Source organism: Triturus cristatus, chromosome 4_1, assembly GCF_964204655.1.
Source record: "Triturus cristatus chromosome 4_1, aTriCri1.1, whole genome shotgun sequence".
NCBI classification, from domain to species: domain Eukaryota; kingdom Metazoa; phylum Chordata; class Amphibia; order Caudata; family Salamandridae; genus Triturus; species Triturus cristatus.
This window is the reverse complement of record NC_140585.1, coordinates 611,665,765-611,679,577: the sequence shown is the minus strand read 5'-3', so window position 1 is coordinate 611,679,577 and position 13,813 is coordinate 611,665,765. Positions and strand designations below refer to the sequence as shown.

Genomic DNA, 13,813 nt, shown 5'->3' with positions numbered 1-13,813 from the left:
GGCAGTGGCAAACCAGCAGGGCAAGGTCGCTGAGGCCCCCCGGGCATCACGGCACCACAGTTAAGTTTGGAGAGTGCGAGGTACTGAAGGTGCAGGGCGATGTATTGGAGTGTTTGGATGATCCATTGGGAGGTTCTAAGGAGGAGGAATATGAGCTGGCCGAGCAGCCGAAAGTTCCTCTTATGATTGAAAACTGGATGGTGAAGTTTTTAATATATGCCAGTGTATACTGTGAGAAATTCCCAGATCGCTCCGTGGCCATGTTTAAGTACATGCGTGTGAATCGGGAGGCCCAAATCACGGGGCAGGGGTACGCACGGGCACAGTATGACTAGGAGTTTTGGGGACGAATGGCGTGGAACAGGGAATGCAAATGGGGCAAATTGGATTCAGATTTGTGACAGCACACTATGGGGGCTGCAAAATGGGGGGAAACCATATTTACAGCGAGTGGTCTGCCTATTGTGTACCGACCCTTTCTAGGGCATCCCACCCGGGTAGGGGTGGGTGGATTCTCAAAACCTATGCTGAGGGTAGGAAGGATGTGTTAGAATTTTAACAAGGGGTTATGCACACAGGAGTATTGCAAGTACCGCAACGAATGTTCGAAATGTTCAGGTAGACACCCCTTGATCAACTGCTATGGGGCAGGGGGCAAGTACTACAATCAAGGTGGGGGTCAGTAGGAGCAGTGTGAGGGAAGACAGGGCAAACACCAGCAGCAATTCACAGGCCCAGTAGGGGATAGAGGAGACCAAGGACCTGGTGAAAAGTGATCGTACTCCAGTTAACCTCAAGTGATTGGAGTACTAGTTGGTAATTTAATGACGAAAGGAAGGTGCAGAATTGCTGCGGGTTGGGTTTCGCTGAGGTTTTCGTTTGGGTTACGAGGGTCTGTCGGTGCATGGACAATTTGCGATCAGCGGTGGAACACAAGCAGGTGGTGATGGACAAACTGGAAAAGGAGGTTCGGGGGTTAGAATGGCAGGCCCCTTCTGTGATTGGCCCTTAGAGAACCTTATTGTGTCTCCAATTGGGGTAGTTCCCATGAAGGAGGAATGGCAATTTTGGCGTGGCCGGCGGGTCAGTCGGTGAATGATTTCGGTCATGTAAGTGTCCTATTCTTTGATGGATGAGGCCATGCCACTGGTAGTGATGGCAGGCCCAGGTGTATTTATGGCAAAAAGCGATGTGAAGTCCGCTTTTCCGCTGCCTCCAGTACACCCTGTAGATTTTCAGCTACTGGGTATGCATTTCGAAGACAAATGGTACGTGGATAAAGCGCTACCGATGGGCTGCTCAATATCCTGCGTGTTGTTTGAGTGCTTCAACACATCCCTGTTATGGATATTCACATGGCAGACAGGCCATAACCTGGTAACACACTACTTGGACGATTTCTCTTTGGTGGGGGCACCCGGTTCATCGGCATACCAGAGGTCGCTGACTAGCACCAGAGAAAACGGTGGCCCCCAACACTCTGCTGTCGTTTTTGGACATTTAAATTGATTCAGTGCGTATGGAAGCCAGATTACCAGAACACAAGCTGGGAAAAATACTAGCCTTGACATTGAGCATGCTGGGGAATGGAAAGGTCAAGAGGTGAAAGAAATTCAGGTTCTTCTGGGTCATCTCAATTTTGCATGCAGTGTCTTTCGGGCAGGACGGTCCTTCTGCACGTATGAATCTCGCGCGGAGTAATAGAGGATCTTTGGATGTGGTTTGTTTTCTTGCGGGATTTCAACGGGATTCCTTTGGTGAGGTGGGGGGTTCTTGAGTGGGATGTGCATATTTTTGAGGATGCGGCCAGAGGCCTGGGCTTTGGTGTCTATTGGCAGAGCAGATGGTGCGTGGAGCATTGGGCCGGCAGCATGGGCTCACGGAGGGAGGAGCATTGCCTTCCTGGAACTCTTCCCCTTAGTGGTAGCGGTGACACTCTGGGGTACAGAGTTGGCACACAGATAGGTTTTATTTCGGGTGGACAACATGGATGTGGTCCATATAGTCAGACAGTCAGTCAGGGACACGCAGGTGCTGAAGTTGCTTCGGGTGCTTGTGCTGGGCTGTTTGCGCTATGACATCGTTTCCAGAGCATGTCACATTCCAGGTGTGGACAATGATATTGCGGATGCTTTGTCTCATTCACATTGGGGGAGATTCCATGGGTTAGCCAAGGACGCGGACAGAGAAACACCCATGGACATGTTGTGGTCCGTCATCAAATGCTGGGTGGTACAACTGGTAGTAGGGTTATTAGTGGATTTAATGTGCAGGGCATATGTACAGGTTTGGGAGGTGTTTTTGGCATCAGGGACATGGAGTAGGGCGACGGGATGGGCATGCAGCGAAGACGTAGTGGAGTACATTTTGAGGTTGATCTACAAAGGCTTGTCCCGGGTGACCATTGCTGGGAGGCTGGCAGGTTTAGCGTTCAAGGGGAAATTGCTGTGAGGTTATCCCCTGTCGAGAGGTAAACTGGGGCATAGGAATCTAAAAGGTTGGGCAAAGGCGCAGGATCAGCAGGGGAGGGTTAGGAAACCTCTGTCCTGGAATATGTTATGGGTGTTGGAACAATTAACTGCGGTGTGTTCAGATCTGGGGAAACATGGCATTTTATACAATAATGGTCTGGAAGACATACAGGGCTTTCAGAGAATCTGAGCTCCTTGGGGGCAGGAGAGAACTTTTCTGGGGGGAAGTGATTTAGGACACAGAGTGATGGGAAGTGGAGATTCGGCAATCCAAGACAGAGCTGAGGGCTCAAGGGAAGCGGGTCATCTTGAGCGAGTTGGGCTCTTCTAGACTTTGCCTGGTGGCCTGGGGTAAGTGCTAGGTGAAGGAGGGATAGTTGGGTGGTTTTTCTCCACATACAGGGGGTAGGGTGACAGCATATCAATTATTGACGATGCTCCGGTCAGCCCTGGGCCGCCATGGAGTGCATGCTGTGGATTATGGCACACATTCCTTCTGCATTGTGGTGGCATCAGAAACAGCATCCCGGGGTTGTGTTTGTCGAGGGCATCATGCGCTTAGGATGTTTATAATCAGGATGCTATAGGCTCTATGTGCGGGAACTGGGGGATGAGGCTAGCGTGGCAGAAGGGACCTTTTAAAATGCTTACTGCTTCTTTGTTTCCTTCCATGTGCGGTAAAGGCCCTGACGTCTGAGGAGGTGGTGATTTGGATATTCGTTCGTAAAATGGGCTGCGATTCAAGCAGGACAGCTGGGGGTGGGGACCAATTTGGGTTTGATGAATGCTTGTTTCTAGTTACATGGAAAGGAAAAGGGGGTATGCTATATAGGGATTTGTTGAACATATTAAATGGGATGATGATTGGGTCGTGGTGCCCAGACATATTGATAATTTGTTTGGGGGAGAATGATTTGGTCAAGGAAAAAGGAGTGGTATTGATGAGAACCTGTCATATTCCCCTCTTTTCTTCCTGGCTGTCGGCATGAATCCTGTCTCACCTCGAGACTGGGTAGTCCTGCCGTGATTGATGTTTCCGTGCGTCCTCGTCTGGAAACAAACACTACAATTCCCGTGATGCCTCGCAGAGGACGCGCTGCCGTCAGGGAATCGGAAGGATACAAAAGCACATCCGCCTCCCTGCAGCGTTGCCGATTATTCCGGAGTCTTGGGTGCTGGCGTGAGGCGCTTCTTTGCTCAACTTGTTAGAGGTCCGGTAAGGGTGTCGATACACCACGACAGTCCGTTCTCGTTTTGGAGACAGTTCCTTGACCTGCTATATTGTTTTGTTAGCATATTCTGACGTTATGCTCTAAATTCCAAATCCGGCCTCAGTTACATACTCGTGGTGTCCCTCCCTGTTGGCAAGACACATGTTTGCGTTCTCATGCAGGTGGTAGGGATACCGGCAGTACTGATGCAGTATTTGATTCTTTAGTGCCTTATTGACATATATCCATATTCCTCCGTGTTGGAGAGACACACGTTTGTTGTCTCGTGCAGGAGGAAGAATAGCATATTCTGAAACAACCATAAACTATCACAGTTTGGTCTTGCGAGTGCCCGGATTTGATTGGCACTTTCAGACGCTTTTGTGTTATATGTTGTGTTCGTTGACTGTGTGTTTTTGCTAAGTAACTATTCAACCAGGGTATCATAAGTATTGTACAGTGAGAGACATTAATGAACCTATACCCTTCATTACATGTGAATCTCTCACAATCTGCGCAGGGAAATAACTAAATAAGTTTGTGCGTGTTTTTATTATTTACTGAACGTTTCTCTCTATGTTCAGGCCGCTCTAACAGGAAATAGTTGAAGAGTCTTTTTGATACCTCTTGCTAACGTCAGGTCTTGTGTAAAAAGGGTAGGTTTGGAGTTATTGACCAAGACCTTTGATGGTTATACCTTATATAATGTCATAGACAGGGTGTTGTGGTGATTACTCCTATATCTCTATGTTCTCACATGTCTTCCAACTAGTGTGTGCCCTTTCCAGAAGGCTTCTGGTTCTGGTGCTTTGCTGAATTAATAGGAGCAGTGATTACATCAAGGGCGCATCTGACAAGTTCTTGTTATTTTTCTTTACATGTATTTGTCTGTTATAATAGAAGTATTCCATATCTAGAGTGGATCATATACAATTTGTTACTTATAGGATATTATTTGTTGTCATTTCAGGTCTCCCTCCCCGCTGTCCCCATCCTTTCCTTCCTTCGCTCGATCACTTCACTGATCTGTGCTATAACAGCACACAAACTTGAAGCTATCGAGAGGTGGACCATTTTTGAGCATTGTTCCGATCCTGAGGAGTTGGGGACATGACAGAACCATGAACAGGGATTTGATGGAAATTAAGGCGCAGTGCTCAGGTGTGTTTGTGTTATGAATAGAATCTGTCCCCTGGCGTTCTTGGAGAAGGCCTTCTAAACCAGCGGCAATAGACAGGGTGAGGAGGAAATTTAACAGAGAGATGGTGCGTTTTTGTAGGGAACTCGGGTTTGACAGGATTTGTCATTCTGACATTAAGTTTGAGACCTTTAGAAGGGATGTTGTGCATCTGTCTCGCATAGGCATGGACTCGAATTTACTATTGATCAGGGAGGTGTTAGGTAAGGTTTTGAATGTGAAACGATAGAGACTGGACCAGATAAAGGACTTGATGGCTGGAGGGGGAAGAAAAGGGGACTAGTTTCACAACCCCCCTTGTCTGGGTGGCGGGAGGCATGAAAAGTTTGACAGGAGTTTGCAGAAGTTGCTTGGTGTTGCCAGTTGGGGGTCCATGTGCAAGAGGAGGGTAGGCAGGTAGTTAAAGGTTCATTTTAGGACATTTGATTATAGATACTCATAGGATGTAGGGGGGATTCAATTTGGAAATCTTGAAATGCAATACAGTTAATGAGTTAGCTGCAGGGTGGGCATGTTTGGGGGGATCGTAGTGGTGGGATAGGGACTAGTTCTTTGGATGTATAGCTAGGTTTTAGTTTAGTAAGACGGTTGGCCAGGACATTTTGTAATGTGCCCCTGTTTCAATAAATCTGCCTTTTCTACACACAGAAGTGGTCAGTGTTTGTCTACACCCCTCCCTCCCAAGGAGGGTTTGAGGGGCAGCTGATCAGAGGGAAGTCTGCCACCTGGGCTGATTGGGAGGGTGGTGCAGTCTTGGGCTGCATTATAGCCCAAACACAGCCCAACGTTTATTTAGAGGTCGCGTTTGGGCTACCAACCACCATTTAAGGTTCAGGCGACCTGGTGGCTGGCAGTCCTTGTCAGTGGTTTTCTTTTCCCTCTCTCCCGTCCCTTTTGATAGAGGTTTTTTTATAGGGTTTTTTTTGGGGGTGGGAAACATTTTGGTTGGTTATTTTTGGGCACGTGTTGAGACAAATGTGCAGGGGCGGGTTGTTGTGTACACAGTCGCTTGGAACAGGTGCTATGGGGGGCATGAAAAGTTTGACAGAAGTTTGCATAAGTTGCTTAGTATTGCCAGGTAGGGATCCATGTGCAGGGGAGGGTAGGCAGGTAGTTAAAGGTTCATTTTAGGACCTTTGGTTACTTACAGGTTCATATAGATACTCATAGGATGTAGGGGGAATTCAATTTGAAAATGTTGAAATGCAATACAGTTAATGAGTTAGCTGCAGCATGGGCATGCTTGTAGGAGTGGGGATAGGATAGGGGCTAGTTCTCTGGATGTATAGCAAGGTTTTTGTTTTGTAAGGAGTTTGGCCAGGAAATGCTGTCATGTGCACCTGTTTCAATAAAGCGGCCTTTTACACACACAGAAGTGGTCAGTGTTTGTCTTCACCCCTCCCTCCCAATATCTAATTGGGCTTCCCTTCACCAAAAACAAGTGGGGGAGTCCAGACAGCAATCTGTGCAATGACAGCTCTATTAGAGTTAGAATGACCAGATGGCCTGGATTTGCCTGGACAGTCACAGTTTTTGAAGAACTTTCAAGGCATCCAACACTATCTTCTAAAACACAAAAATGTCCCAATTTCTAAGGGAGGGTCGGATGAACCTGCACAATAATCACAGTGTTGTGCCGGTTCATGGACATAAGTTCATTTATTTAGACTCTCATGCTGTGCTGCGTCACCTCAATCAAGCAGCAGAGAAGGAGTTAATGAGTTGTTAATCAGGTGTGTGAATCAGGGCTGCAGAGTCTGGCCTGCCCAGCAACTGGACCCCTATTCACAGGCAGGAGAGGGAATATATATATATATATATATATATTCACAGAAAAAACGATAGGTTTCAGGCACGTTATAGTTAGGAATTAGCATTTAAAAAAACCTCAGAAATTCAATGAAAAAACCATAGGTTTCAGGGGTGTTATAGTTAGCTGGACTTGTACAAAACCATTGAAATTCCCCCGTTATAGTTAGTTCAGCTAACTATAACTCGCGCGCCCGCAGTGCACTGCTGATGACGTCACATATTACATCACTCATGACATGGTCAGTGACATCACTCATGACATCACTGATGACATCTCAAATGACATCACTGATGACATCACTGATGACATCATCCTTGTGATTAAGTGGCAGACCTCCTCTCACCCTAATATAACCTTTGATACACACATTCAAAAATAGAGACTAAACTTTTCAAAACAATGGACATACCAATATCAGTTACAACAACCTCTTCAGTAATTCTAAGATCCACATACACTCATTCACCAACAGTCCTATACAGTCACTCATACATGTATTCACTCATCATATGTACTCATACACCTATACATCCTGTTACACAATGCCACTCATCCATAGAGTTACTCACACACATAGTCACTCATGCTAATAAAGAATCAAACATACATTTATTTGCATATACAGTTATACACACACCACCACACTTACTTCTACGGAAACTTACACATACTTAGTCTTTTAAACAATCACTTATAGAAACACATACTTATTCACACAGGAACTCTTCCAATCTCTCACTCTCACATATACTCACTTATATACACCAATACTCACATATACTAGTTTAAAACATATGTAGTTACTCATAAAGACACTATTGAGACAGTCATTCACTCACTAACACACCCATACACACACTCATCCACCCATACAGTCCTGCACACATGCTGTCTTCAACACATACAAAGAGGGAGTCACTCATTCATGCACCTATGCACTACGTAATACCCCCCACCGAACCATGCAGACACTCAGACTGATACTCAAAAAACCAACTAATAACCTATATAGACACCCATGTAGCTACTCACCAACCCATGCAGCCACTTATACACAAAGTGAGAGACTGATACAGATATTTACATATTTAAACATTACTCACTAAGCCATGTATTCACTATGATACACTTAATCAGTCAGTTACACAATCAATTTTTCAAAAACAAATCATCCATTTAGACACTTATATACCCATTTATTCTTCTATCGACCTTGAGATATACATATATAAAACATATTTAATTTTCAGAAAAACACACATTCACTGGATGATGTCATCAGTGATGTCATTTGAGATGTCATCAGTGATGTCATGAGTGATGTCACTGACCATGTCATGAGTGATGTAATATGTGACGTCATCAGCAGTGCATTGCGGGCGCGCGAGTTATAGTTAGCTGGACTAACTATAACGGGGGAATTTCAATGGTTTTGTACAAGTGAAAAGTCCAGCTAACTATAACACCCCTGAAACCTATGGTTTTTTCAGTGAATATATATATATACATACATATATAAACATATATATAATCTGCATATCTATATAAATACAAATATAAATGCATGCATACATATACATATATGCATGTTATGTACATGAAATTTTGAAAAACACTAATAAAAGCAAAGCTAAAAAGCCACCTAATTACAAACAGAATTGCTTTAACTTAAACGAGGGCGAGACCTATTGCATTTTCATTGCTTGTTTACTTTGGTTCCATCAAGAAGGCATTCAGATGTGACACATTTGCCATAAATTCTGAATGGTAGCCCTCTAGTTCCTCATTAGATCACTGTAGTAAAGCTACTGCTCACCAGGGAAGTCTGCTGCTGGTATTCAAAGTGCATGTTTCAGTCTGCATGTCAGAACTTTTTAATGAAATAGAAGAGGATTTGACAAGTCAAAATGTGCCCTAAGTTTTCTTTCTGCAGCACTAATCATAATTTCTATGGCAAAATGAACCCCCTCATTTTGTTCCTTTGCAAATTAAATGTTTTAAGTATTACCACTATATTCCAATCAAGATGGCTTCAGGTGTGCCATACTTTTGTCATAAGTAAGACTGTTAGCGCTCTAGTTGTTCTTTAAAACACTCTGGGATTTCTGTCATTGGGCTATACTTGGGCTACATCTCGGTGATATTTGTGCTACATTTGGGCTCTTTTGTCTCAGGTGGCCATCTTGGGAGACTTGTTATGAAGTTTCCTAATTTACTCATTTTCTACAGTCTCCTCAGTAGGCATACTGTCAGTTTTTTACTTTGATTCAACGAAGAAGGCATTCAGATGTGTCACACATTCGCCATAAATTCAGAATGTTAGCACTCTAGTTGCTCATTAGATCACTGTAGTAAAGCTACTGCTCACCAGGGAAGTCTGCTGCTGATATTGAAAGTGCATGTTTCAGTCTGCATGTCAGAATTCTTTAATGAAATAGAAGAGGATTTGAGAAGTCACTCAAAATGTGCTCTAATTTTTCTTTCTGCAGCACTAATCATACATTCTATGGCAAAATGAACCCTCTCATTTTGTTCCTTTTTAAATTAAATGTTTTAAGAGTTACCACTTTATTCCAATCAAGATGGCTTCAGGTGTGCCATACGTTTATCATAAGTAGGAGTGGTAGCGCTCTAGTTGTTCTTTGGAACACTCTGGGAAGCTGCAGTAGAACACAAAGGAATCAACTGACAGTCTCTGCCCTTGTTGGATGTACATGTTTTACTGAGAATGTCAGACTTCATTCTCACATGACTGAGAAAGATAATGTGAATTTACAGAAATATGCTCTCAGTTTAGCTTATAGATCACCTTCCAAACCTCTGTGGGAAAAGCATGTGAAAATAGTTTTCTCTCAAACATGATTCATGATATCCCAGCAGAAGGCTTTTTCACATGGTAAAATCACCTTAGAACATACTACAATTCCTAAAATGAGTATGGTACCATCAACAAATGATTTATAATGTAACTAAAGTCTTAAAACCTTCTATTAACTGCAATGCTTTTTAATGAGATGCCATCATGTATATTGGTCCCAAGATGGCTGCCAACACTTCTTGGATGAAGTGCTGACAGCCAATCAGATCTCATTTAGACACTTATATACCCATTTATTCTTCTATCGACCTTGAGATATACATATATAAAACATATTTAATTTTCAGAAAAACACACATTCACTGGATGATGTCATCAGTGATGTCATTTGAGATGTCATCAGTGATGTCATGAGTGATGTCACTGACCATGTCATGAGTGATGTAATATGTGACGTCATCAGCAGTGCATTGCGGGCGCGCGAGTTATAGTTAGCTGGACTAACTATAACGGGGGAATTTCAATGGTTTTGTACAAGTGAAAAGTCCAGCTAACTATAACACCCCTGAAACCTATGGTTTTTTCAGTGAATATATATATATACATACATATATAAACATATATATAATCTGCATATCTATATAAATACAAATATAAATGCATGCATACATATACATATATGCATGTTATGTACATGAAATTTTGAAAAACACTAATAAAAGCAAAGCTAAAAAGCCACCTAATTACAAACAGAATTGCTTTAACTTAAACGAGGGCGAGACCTATTGCATTTTCATTGCTTGTTTACTTTGGTTCCATCAAGAAGGCATTCAGATGTGACACATTTGCCATAAATTCTGAATGGTAGCCCTCTAGTTCCTCATTAGATCACTGTAGTAAAGCTACTGCTCACCAGGGAAGTCTGCTGCTGGTATTCAAAGTGCATGTTTCAGTCTGCATGTCAGAACTTTTTAATGAAATAGAAGAGGATTTGACAAGTCAAAATGTGCCCTAAGTTTTCTTTCTGCAGCACTAATCATAATTTCTATGGCAAAATGAACCCCCTCATTTTGTTCCTTTGCAAATTAAATGTTTTAAGTATTACCACTATATTCCAATCAAGATGGCTTCAGGTGTGCCATACTTTTGTCATAAGTAAGACTGTTAGCGCTCTAGTTGTTCTTTAAAACACTCTGGGATTTCTGTCATTGGGCTATACTTGGGCTACATCTCGGTGATATTTGTGCTACATTTGGGCTCTTTTGTCTCAGGTGGCCATCTTGGGAGACTTGTTATGAAGTTTCCTAATTTACTCATTTTCTACAGTCTCCTCAGTAGGCATACTGTCAGTTTTTTACTTTGATTCAACGAAGAAGGCATTCAGATGTGTCACACATTCGCCATAAATTCAGAATGTTAGCACTCTAGTTGCTCATTAGATCACTGTAGTAAAGCTACTGCTCACCAGGGAAGTCTGCTGCTGATATTGAAAGTGCATGTTTCAGTCTGCATGTCAGAATTCTTTAATGAAATAGAAGAGGATTTGAGAAGTCACTCAAAATGTGCTCTAATTTTTCTTTCTGCAGCACTAATCATACATTCTATGGCAAAATGAACCCTCTCATTTTGTTCCTTTTTAAATTAAATGTTTTAAGAGTTACCACTTTATTCCAATCAAGATGGCTTCAGGTGTGCCATACGTTTATCATAAGTAGGAGTGGTAGCGCTCTAGTTGTTCTTTGGAACACTCTGGGAAGCTGCAGTAGAACACAAAGGAATCAACTGACAGTCTCTGCCCTTGTTGGATGTACATGTTTTACTGAGAATGTCAGACTTCATTCTCACATGACTGAGAAAGATAATGTGAATTTACAGAAATATGCTCTCAGTTTAGCTTATAGATCACCTTCCAAACCTCTGTGGGAAAAGCATGTGAAAATAGTTTTCTCTCAAACATGATTCATGATATCCCAGCAGAAGGCTTTTTCACATGGTAAAATCACCTTAGAACATACTACAATTCCTAAAATGAGTATGGTACCATCAACAAATGATTTATAATGTAACTAAAGTCTTAAAACCTTCTATTAACTGCAATGCTTTTTAATGAGATGCCATCATGTATATTGGTCCCAAGATGGCTGCCAACACTTCTTGGATGAAGTGCTGACAGCCAATCAGATCTCACAATGAGATGTGTGGTTAGGCTCCGCCCAGATATATATATGATTTTACTTTTGATTTTCTCAGGAACTACTGAACGGATTTACACCATATATGCAAAAGGCACATGCCTGACCTGAGGACTACCTCTTTGCCAAATTTCAAGTAATTCTGTTCAGTCGTTCGGGCTGTACCTTCGACTAAAGGTCCTATGGGAAAATGCATGGGGAAAACACGTTGCAGGTCTGGTGTAAATCTGTTCAGTAGTTCCTGAGAAAATAGCATTTAAAAGCATATAAATATCTATAAGCGCGCACCGTGCGAGCACCCTAACGTGCGCAAGCGTAATTCTGATTGGTGGTTAACGTTAGTCAACGTTCAAATCGGTCGAAATCAGGAAGTGTCGGTCGCCATTTTGTTTACAGTGCGCGAGTGAAAAAGGAAGGTGGCGAACGTGAAAAGGGGGCAGGGTAGAGAGTTCCTGACCCCCTAGCCTTTGTCGGGGGGGTCCCTGAAGGACCCCGAAGGCAGAAAAAAAAATTAAATTTTTTTTAAAAAAAAATCTCGGGGGTGCGCGCGCACGGTGAAAAACCAAAAAAAAAAAAAAACGTACAAATTCACTGAAAAAACCATAGGTTTCACACACGTTATAGTTAGGTGGATATTTCACTTGTAAAAAAACAATGAAATTCCCCCGTTATAGTTAGTTCAGATAACTATAACTCGCGCGACCGCCACTCTATCACAAGGATGATGTCATCAGTGATGTCATGAGTGATGCCACTGACCATGTCATGAGTGATGTAATATGTGACGTCATGAGCAGTGGATTGCGGGCGAGCGAGTTATAGTTAGCTGAACTAACTATAACGGGGGAATTTCATTATTTTTTTACGAGTGAAATATCCACCTAACTATAACATGTGTGAAACCTATGGTTTTTTAAGTGAATATAGATATATATATATATATATATATATATATATTCACTGAAAAAACCATAGGTTTCAGGGGTGTTATAGTTAGCTGGACTTTTCACTTGTACAAAACCATTGAAATTCCCCCGTTATAGTTAGTTCAGCTAACTATAACTCGCTCGCCCGCAATCCACTGCTCATGACGTCACATATTACATCACTCATGACATGGTCAGTGACATCACTCATGACATCACTGATGACATCTCAAATGACATCACTGATGACATCACTGATGACATCATCCAGTGAATGTGTGTTTTTCTGAAAATTAAATATGTTTTATATATGTATATCTCAAGGTCGATGGAAGAATAAATGGGTATATAAGTGTCTAAATGGATGATTTGTTTTTGAAAAATTGATTGTGTAACTGACTGATTAAGTGTATCATAGTGAATACATGGCTTAGTGAGTAATGTTTAAATATGTAAATATCTGTATCAGTCTCTCACTTTGTGTATAAGTGGCTGCATGGGTTGGTGAGTAGCTACATGGGTGTCTATATAGGTTATTAGTTGGTTTTTTGAGTATCAGTCTGAGTGTCTGCATGGTTCGTGGGGGGTATTACGTAGTGCATAGGTGCATGAATGAGTGACTCACTGTTTGTATGTGTTGAACACAGCATGTGTGCAGGACTGTATGGGTGGATGAGTGTGTGTATGGGTGTGTTAGTGAGTGAATGACTGTCTCAATAGTGTCTTTATGAGTAACTACATATGTTTTAAACTAGTATATGTGACTATTGGTGTATATATGTGAGTATATGTGAGAGTGAGAGATTGAAAGAGTTCCTGTATGAATAAGTATGTGTTTCTATAAGTGATTGTTTAAAAGACTAAGTATGTGTAAGTTTCCGTAGAAGTAAGTATGGTGGTGTGTGTATAACTGTATATGCAAGTAAATGTATGTTTGATTCTTTATTAGCATGAGTGACTATGTGTGTGAGTAACTCTATGGATGAGTGGCATTGTGTAACAGGATGTATAGGTGTATGAGTACATATGATGAGTGAGTACATGTATGAGTGACTGTATAGGACTGTTGGTGAATGAGTGGATGTGTATGTGGATCTTAGAATTACTGAAGAGGTTGTTGTAACTGGTATTGGTATGTCCATTGTTTTGAAAATTTTAGTCTCTATTTTTGAATGTGTGTATCA

The 13,813-nt window shown here is 42.1% G+C and overlaps 1 protein-coding gene across 3 annotated transcripts in view; it reads right to left on the bottom strand.

The window, feature by feature from the left end:
- The window catches only part of PPFIA2 (PPFI scaffold protein A2), a 1,995,062-nt gene that overhangs the window by 239,601 nt on the left and 1,741,648 nt on the right, over positions 1-13,813 (bottom strand). The window lies entirely within an intron of this gene.